The sequence below is a fragment of the Palaemon carinicauda genome, chromosome 15 (genome assembly GCF_036898095.1).
Source record: "Palaemon carinicauda isolate YSFRI2023 chromosome 15, ASM3689809v2, whole genome shotgun sequence".
Lineage (NCBI taxonomy): Eukaryota > Metazoa > Arthropoda > Malacostraca > Decapoda > Palaemonidae > Palaemon > Palaemon carinicauda.
In genome coordinates, this window is record NC_090739.1 from 91310780 (window position 1) to 91320779 (window position 10000).

Consider the following 10000-nt stretch of genomic DNA (forward strand, 5'->3'; position numbering starts at 1 on the left):
TTGGATCAATCACTCTATTTATATTTCTCTACATATTGTTTTTGTAATCATTGTTATACTTTTTATATATGATGTGTCTTTTATTGCCATTAATGTTTATGCATTCTGCAGACATTGAGTGAGATCCGGGACTAGTACGTTCTAGATGTCCTCAATGTCGGTTACGTCCACCTAAGATGACTTGCACTCATTTTGCACTTTTCGTTGCTGTCCATCAATTAGGAATGATTTAATCCACTCTAATTCATCAACTTCGATGCCATAGCTCTTAACTTTTGCGAGTAACCATTGATGGGGAACTGAGTCAAAAGTTTGCAAAATGTCACAGTAAAGCATATCAATTCCCTCATATTCTTCAAGGATATTTGTCTAATCCTCCACGGATTCTATTACCTGAGAGGTAGTTGACCTGCCACTCATGAACCCATGCTGATCTTTAGTGAGCAAATTGTTTCTGTCCATGTGGTCCATAATTTTGTCCCGAACAATTGACCCTAGGATTTTACATACTACGGATGTTAAACTGACATGTCGATAGTTTCATGGTAGGTGTCTGCTACCTTTCTTGAAAATGGAAGATACATGATCTCTTTTCCATTCAGCCGGGAGCTTGCCTTCATTGAGTATCTATTGAAAATGATTGCTAATGGCACTCCTAACTGATTCTTTGCATCAGACAACAGTTTGGGATGTATCTCATCTGGCCCTGATACTTTTTTGGTTTTCAGTGCTTTCAGCTTCTCTAATACATCTTTAGGATCCAGCTTGATGTCCCGAAGTACTTTATCAAAATGACTGATTTTAGGTGTAGGGATATGCAAGGTAACTTCCTCGGTGAATACCTTCCTGAACTATAGGTTCAAGGTTTCTACCCTCTCCTTCTCAGACTGAATTCTGAGGCCATCTTCTTTGTCCAGATCTGATATATCAGACTTTGTTTTCAAGTGAGAGTTCACAAATGTGCAGAATGGTTTGGGGTTTATTTCCATCTCTATGGCTATTGGCTTTTCAAATTATCTTTTTGTCTTTCGTGATAGGTACCTTTCCCGATTTCGTGCCTTTGTATACTCAAGGTATTTTTTACCTGTTTTAGTTTCCAAGAAGCTTCGCCATCTTTGACACTTAGTTTTTATGCTCTTGAGTGCAATGTTCTCATCCAGATCTGTTTCCGTCTCTGTGGTACCCCACTCTTATGTGGTACATAGCGGTTTCATACTTCAGTCAGCTTTTCTGAGAAAGAAGACCAACATTCCTCAATCATATCAGCTCCATGAAGATCCTTCCACTCGGAGACCAGCGCTTATCTAATGCTGTCATAATTTGCTTTGTAATAGTTGAATCTCGGACTGGTTTCCTTTTGCTGGCTGGCTTTGGCAACAATTTCAACCATGAGTGAGCAGTGATCACTTTTCCCCAGAGCAGGGTCAATTCGCACATCATTGACCATGTCCTGCTCACTTGTAAACACCAGATCCAACATATTAGGGGTATTGCCTTGTCGGAATCTTAAAGGCTGTGAACAGTGCTGATAAAGAAAGGAATCCTTCAGTTTCCATAAACTTATAGGCCCCATGGTTCTCATTTTCAAGACGTATTTTGTTAGTCCAACCGATTTATGGAAAATTTAAATCACCAACAGTAATCAAATTGGTAAGTCTCATATCTCCAAGCTTGCACAATAAGTCATTCAGGCTGTCACTATTGCGCTCAGTACTGTTATGGCTTTGGTAGGTGTCAATTACCATTTTCACCTTTGACTCCATTTCGATCTGCATCCAGAGCACTCCCTTAAAGTTTCCAGCAATGTCATTATGTAGAGTGTATTCAGAGGGATTCAGTTCTTCTTGGACATAAATGTATACTCTGCGGCTGACATTTGTGTGATTTAAATTTTCAAACAGACAATATCCATGGATATTCAGGTCCATTTTGTCAACACTGTACCAGCAATTTTTCGGCTTCATTTCACTTATGTCTATGTCATGTGGGCATGTAGTACTGTTGATGATTATTAGTTAATCAATTTTGTTGTAAAGAGAGTCCTCATTAGTGTAATATATATCTATGGTGTCTTTTGCTGATCCTAATCTGGAGCTGTTGTTATTATCCATTTTTGTACTTGCCCTGTTCATGGATGGTGCATGCTGCTTTTCAATTGTAATGTGCTTACTTTTTACTGTTACACTTTCACATTATTGATTATTCATATCCCTTGCAGATTGACTATGCTGCTCTTTTTTTAATTTATCCATTTACTTACTTTTATTTTTTTTTCTATCTGCAGATTCCATGGGGGGCCTCGGACCTTGTACACCAAGTTTTTTTTTATTCATTTTTGGCTCTCAGTTCTGCTGCTTCCTTTACCTTTTCTTCCAAATGATTGAAAACAAGTTTCAGTGGGCATTGTTTGTTTCTTGCTGTGTCATCTTTCATAGTTTTAGTCCCAATTTTCGCAAATTTCTTCAACTCAATGTCCTATACGCCAAGGGCTTCATCGCAGAGCTGATTGAAAAAACCTAACATCATCTTGAATTCGGTCCTGCACTGAGGCATGCTCACTTTCCTTAATAGTATAAATTAAAACATTTATTTTTTTTTCACGAGTCTCCTTATCTGACTCTTCCTTTTTCTGTTGTTCCATGTCTTTCACAATAGATCTGAAATCAGCCATTTCACCTGGTGCTACTGTGCCATCCTTAACCATGTCTAATAATTTTTTTCTGTTGTCTCCTTAGGCAGGTATTTCAGTTTATTGTCCAACTTGGTTTCAAAGGCATTCATTCTGTTCTCAACGCTCTTCATGAGATCATCACATCTGGATTCCAACTTTAAGTCTTGTTGCCAGCAGACTTTGGCCTTGCTTGCACACCACGGGCAAAACAATAATAAATAAGGCCTGGAAAGGAGATTGTAAGTCGGCGGTGAAATTATAAATTCGTTTAATTGTGATTTTTATGCAATTTATACAACACTACAGTATCCTCAACCGAAAATATTGCTATCAATAAAATCTAAAACGTTACGAAAAAAATAACAAACCCTTTCTATACGAACTTCCATCACAGGCCTATGAAGTAAAAAGGGTTAAGAGAGAGACGTCAGTCGAGATGTTGGAACACATACATATGCATGCGTGTGTGACATCAATGATTCATTTAGCATGTGTACAAGCTATATATTCTATACAATACACTAGAATCTAAACTTTTACGAAAAAGATAGAAAACTCTTTCTATACAGACTTATTGTACATCATAGACCTATGATGTAAGTCCGTATAGATTTTTTTTTTTTTGTTCTTTTTTGTAAAAGTTTGGCTTTTAAAAATAGCAATATTTATGGTTTGATGCTACTGCAGTGTTGCATAAATTGCATAAAAATCCCGATTAAACGAATTCATAATTTCCCCGCCGAGTTACAATCTCCCCTCCATTCTCTCTTTGGTGTTTGACAGTGGAATGCTCGTTTTACCCAGGACCCACTCTACGTGAGTCTTGCTTTAACTGAACCGATATTTTCACCATGAGTTAGTTTGATCAATACCACGTTTTTGGTAGATTCTGGCATTGAAAGTAAGTTTATAAAACATATGTTTTTCTTTATTCCCAGTGTAATTTGTCTCAATTTGTGTTGAAATATGTGAAAAGTAACAACATTATGCAGTGTGCATCCGAAAACAGCTCCTGTCGTTCGTTGACTTCGGCAGGTGTTGTTGTTGAATTTAGGTTTACCATCACGATACTTTTTAATATATTTATTCGTTAACATTATTATTAACAAAACCTATATCTAAGGGAGAAATTTAGAATAGGCAATAAGTTTTGATTCACATTACTTAGTAATCACTTGAAAACAATGATGGTAAATACTTCCGAACAATCAGCTATTAGGAAATTTTCCGAGCTAAAAGGGCACCCCTGCAAGTCGGTGCAAATATGCCCCGATAGAAAAAAAATGACTATAGGGTTGTAGCTTAGCTAGTAATAATAATAATAATAATAATAATAATAATAAAAATAATAATAATAATAATAATAATAGTCTATACTGGTCCTAGTATGGGTGGAAAAAGGAATTGAACGTTAACCATATGTCAGATTTTGACTGTCTCTGGGGTATTCGGTGACAGTTAGTAACCTGTGTCATGCCTCTGCGCTCCCTTGGCGACTTTCAAACCTTTAAGCCTTCATTTATAATTTGCCTACTTAGTCAAATATTATCACCCTTTTTTTATTACTCTACTGAAACGTTTGTCATCAGATCTTTAGACTACATTATTCATAACAATCAAAACTTTAGAGACTTACACATACAGGTCCATGTTTCTTCCTATCTTCGAATGATTATACATATTCAATACTGATCACACAATTTCCCAAATTCACTTTTGTTTTATTTATTCCTTAAGCGTCTATGGCTTCACAGAATCACCGACCTACATGTCACTACAAACTTCCACCATTACTTGAGGGTCTGGCGCCTCTACAATAGCTTGGTGCTTGCTTTCTCGTGGGCTACTTGTCTACAATGCTCAGTGTAGACCTACTATCGATATCTTTCACTTATTAATGATTTTTTCTGTCATCTTATTATGTTTTATCAGTGTTTTCTGTCTCCTATCTATTTGTTTCGGGAAATATTACCAGCAAGGTATTCTTTTCCGTAGAAATTAAAATTGCAAGTTGATATCCTTTTGGGTCTCTTACTTATTAATTGAATTAGTGATACAATATGCATGATGAAATAATAGCAGGATTTTATATTCCTCGACAGCAAGAAATGGTATTACAGATTTTCCTTTTGGAAATGACTCTTCTAATGTGCACCTTCTGAAAAAGAGTATATCGGTAGGTGACATAATAGAATACATGAAAATCTCCCATAAGGGAAGATTTATTACTGCAGTAAAGTATGAAATCATAATCAAAAGAAAATTGAATTATAGACTTCCAAAAAGGAGAACCCATAGCGTTTACCACACCAATGTTGCATTGCAACAAATAGAAGAAAAATATACAGAAATCTACATATGAAAACTAGTATCATTATTTTATTTTTCAGTGTTATATCTGACTTTTGGAAGTAAAAGATGAATAAAATCAATTGATAGAGATAACCCTAGAAGCCGCCCTCAGGGCAGCACTTCGCTATTGAGGGCAGGTAGATTGGGAGAGCACTTGGCTCATGTTAAATAGGCATGTGAACCGCTGCCGGCTACAATCCACTTGTTTGTTCAGTTCTAGAAAAGAAAGGGCCCCTTTTGTGGTCAAAGAAAGGTCATGATGCTACCCACGTTGACCGTAAAGACCTGCATAATTTGGCCTATAGTAAAATAGTAGTTATATCCCATTTAGAATATTTTACTTAAATTTTACGATAATAATCATGTTATTTGTAACTATGAAATATTTACGTTTGGCAATAATACTCTGTGGAACATCGAACTAGATTTTTTTTTCATTTTGGGCCATCACAAAACTTGCACAACTGAAATACGTTCCCTTCAACTTCGTTGGATGCAAGAAAAGCCAGACAATTCATCTGTTGAAAGCCAGACAATCGCCCACTCGATAGTCATCAACCATACCTCATTGCCAAAAGCCTAGAACTCCTTAGACCTATATATGTACTTCCTGAAGTTTTTCGGCAAAAGATGTTGTCCTTTTATTATTTCTTTTCTCCTCTATGATATGACATAGCATAAATCCGTGCATTCCTTTCGTTTGAAGAAGATGGAAGATCAAATAAAATTATATTGAAACTCGGTTTTCTAATGTTGGTGCGATGCCTTGATGACATGGGTTTGACTCCCTATGGTCTCAAGTACTGAAAAAAAAAAAAAGTTTCTGGAACCGAAGAAAAACGGACCCATATCGTTCATTGCAATTTCAGAAGAAACATTTGTGAGATGTTGATGATTTACTTTGACTCCTTGGAGGCATCTTGGGATGAGAGTGATAAGATATAGGATGATAGTTTGATGCTAAAAGGATTCTCATATGATCCTGGTCCATGTTCAGTATCATTGAATTAATCAGTCTCTGTCTCTCTGGAGAAGCATGTCCTTAAGCATTACGCAATTGATTTATAAAGTATAAAGATTCCTGAAGAAAGTTGATGTAATTTATCAATTTTACCAAATAAAGCACAACGAAGAGGTGTATTAACTTGAGTGATATATTAAAATGGGACATAAACATGGGCTTATAAAATTTGATTGAGATCACGCTCACGGGTACTCATCGGTAGTAATAAATATGCAAAATTCGTCTGTGAAAGGATCTTTATAAATAGAGAAAAAAAAATAGCACTGACGACTATTTTATCAAAAATGAACACAAATTCTTTACCAAGACTGTTGATTATATGATAGTTATAACTCAAATGCCATCAGAAATACCAAATTGTGAGTCACAAGTGCAATACCTACCGGGACGCTGGTGTCAATCAAATGCGTTGATATAAAGGATTGAAGACAAAAATTTAGTGAACTTAATAAGATCATAATGGTAATTGTTCCAGTCCTCGCTTATACAACCCTCTTAAGCAGACATCGTATCAAATGATTCAGAGCATACTCAAGTAAGTCTATAAAACAAAATATCTAAAGGAACGTAGGGAACTAGACACATTATGCACTAGATAGTTTAACGAATGAACTCGAATAGTTTGTTGTATATACCTAGATTATCTACAATCTTTTTTTTTTGCGTTCTTTATAAAAAAAAATGACCATGATGGCACTATAAAGAACCTCAATTTAAATACTTAGCATTGAAGACAGGACGAAGTTCTTATTTGACCTTAATTCTGGTCAATATTTCACCATTTGCTGCTAATAAGGATATAACATTGACACTAAATCTACAGAAGAAAACTGTATATTGTGTTTCAGATTATGATTACTCTATAAAAAATCATACATTTCGTGTGCTTTTAGGCAACTTTCAGACTTCTGCTAAAACCTTCACACACACACACGCGCGCGCGCGTGCACACACACACACACACACACACACAAACATGCACACCCACTATGTCCTAGTTAATTTCATTAAGTCCAATGTTTTGTGGGTAATCATATGTCTGTAAAAAGATCATCGGATAGACCGTACATTATGTCCTTATAATACTTTTCCTGCTCTATTCCTTTGACACCGAATATTTAGTGATAGCTGGTTAAATTTGTATATTTAGCCGTTTATCTTGAACAGATCAATTGTCTGGTAGCAAAAAAAAATCTTTTATGCTAGTATAAAATCTTTATCAAAACTCCAAGCGATGCCTATTTACAAAGCATTCGGCAAAAGTTCTGTTATGTCGGTCATAATTCAGCTGACACGAGCAAGTTGCATAAAATTCAACGTCGGTGACTCTCCCATGGCTCTGGTAATCATATCAGTGATTAGAAATGAAGTTTCGTTACTGGTGGCATAAGTTTGGTAGGTGGCAGCTCCTGTCGTTTGCACACTTTTCTCTTACCGATGGGATGAAAATGACCATACCCTCATTCAAATTAGTAGTGAGTTCTTGTGTTTGTTGCATTGTTAAAGTGTGCAAGCGAAAGATGAATGGATCTCTTACTCATTTGGGATGTATATTGCTACCGAGCTGGAAATTGCATTTAATATCATATGAGCTTTAGTATGAATGATTCAGGAGGAAGTACGTATTTATGTGCACATAAATGCATGATACGTGCATGCATAAATGGGCGCAGTATTCATGTAATAATTTATGAATCGGTAAAAGAAATTGGATTCCTCTCTCTCTCTCTCTCTCTCTCTCTCTCTCTCTCTCTCTCTCTCTCTCTCTCTCTCTCTCTCTCTCTCTCTCTCAAATAGTGGGAAAATTATGACAGAGTTGCGGAGAAATACAAACGTAATATTCTTGAAAAAAAAAATAGAATATGTTTATCAACTAGAGAAAAATATATGATAATTTACAAAGAACGTTAACTACTGAATGTTCATTATTTTAAATGGTTTCATGAAAATAACACGATAAAAGGTTATACAATTAAACATAAGTTTTTGACATCATTTTTAGTTCAAGAATAAAATGCCATAATATCTAATGCACACTAAAACATCATAAGTTTATTTTGATATGAAACTTGAGGGAGGCTTTACCTAGGAATCATTAGAGCATAATTTCACTAAGCAGCTTTTCTCTACGATTTAAAACGAAAACACAATTTCTATGCCATAATGCTTTCGAAGAGTTATTTGGATTTATCGAGTTATTTCGGTATTATAAGCAGGAATGATACAGAAGTATGAAAGGTATATCTTATATTTCCAGTTAAAAGTAGAAAAGATTGAAAAACGAGTGAGAAAATGTTATTATCTGTAAACCATTTAAAGGAGATTTTCTGCGCCTACTCCAGCTATTCAAGTGTATCATCGCAACTCCCCAATTGATAAAACAAATGAAATGGGAAATTACGCATTGTCCTACAGCCTACATTTCAATGAAATATATATATATATATATATATATATATATATATATATATATATATATATATATATATATATATATATCATATATATATATATATATATATATATATATATATATATATATATATATATATATATATATATATATATATAAGTAAATTATTTTCTCCTGTAACATTATGAAGAAAAACTCGAGGCAAACACATAACTAGAGAGAGAGAGAGAGAGAGAGAGAGAGAGAGAGAGAGAGAGAGAGAGAGAGAGAGAGAGAGAGAGAGAGAGAGAGAGAATCAATAAGGCCAGCCATGGCTTTGATCCTTAGATTTTTACCTCTGCGATGCACTAACTTAAACAGTAATTCGTATATCATGCATAAGGAATTCTCCTGTGATTGGAACAACAAAATTACCCTCTGACAACAGCTCAACTTTTCTTCATCAATTAGTCTGTATTACGATTAAGTCTTTAGTTAACAAAGTAGTACTTTTTGCCTTGAACACTTCCTTTCTCTTTTACATATTTTGTTCTGCAATGCATAAGTGTCTTTACATCTGTACAATGCAGGTCATCATTATGTAAAAGTATTTTGGTATCAAAGTTCCGACATAAATCGTTGTACTGTATGGTAAGGTAAGGTTTGAAGTTCACAAAATCAATCAGAATTGCCTATTATCTGAAGCTCTAACATAAAGTTCATTTTAGGACTATGATTTAAATAGTTATAAAAGTAATAATTACCAGACTTAAGGTGGTAGCAGTTATAGAAAAATTCAAAACATTAAATAATACAAATCGCTTATAAAGAGATTATACACTTTCCACAAAAGTATCTCTTAGTATTATAAAGCGGTATCGAGCAGGTTTTACTTTACATATTTCTCATAATCCATATCTTGCATCTCGATCCACACTCGCCTGTGCTAAATCTGAATAAATCTCAAAAGTATTGTATTCAGTTAAAGAAATTCAAAAGATTCCTAGACACTGTTACACGAAGACCACATGTCTAAATTGGTTTCGAGGTTACGTAAAAGTTCAGGGAAAACAGCGATTATACAGTTCTTAACAGTTTTTTAAAACAACAAAACAAATGTTTTTATGCTTAGACAATTATATCAACACTTTAGTAACAAAAGTACTCAAAAATAAAAAAAGATGTACTGGGCTTAGACCGTTATATTTACACTTTAGTAATATGAGCAATTCAACACAAAAATTGTACTGTGATTTCACAATTATGATATCAGTTCAGTAATTTAAACACCATAGAGTTAATTATTCAGATCAGAAACGTATTAGAGAACAAAGGTATCTGTTTCGCGTGATGTTAGAATTCTTATCTCGCACGGTAAAGTTGGAATCAGGGTTAAAAGAATACCGGGTTAGACCACTGCCGTCTCAATACCGAAAGCCTGGGCATACCGGCCGTGTGAGGGCAATGACGTAATAGTCTGCGTCGGTTGGTCCAAGCGGTGTTCAACTTCAAACTCAGTCTGCAATCTGTCTTCATCTAAGCAATAGCCTCTGGCGATGCT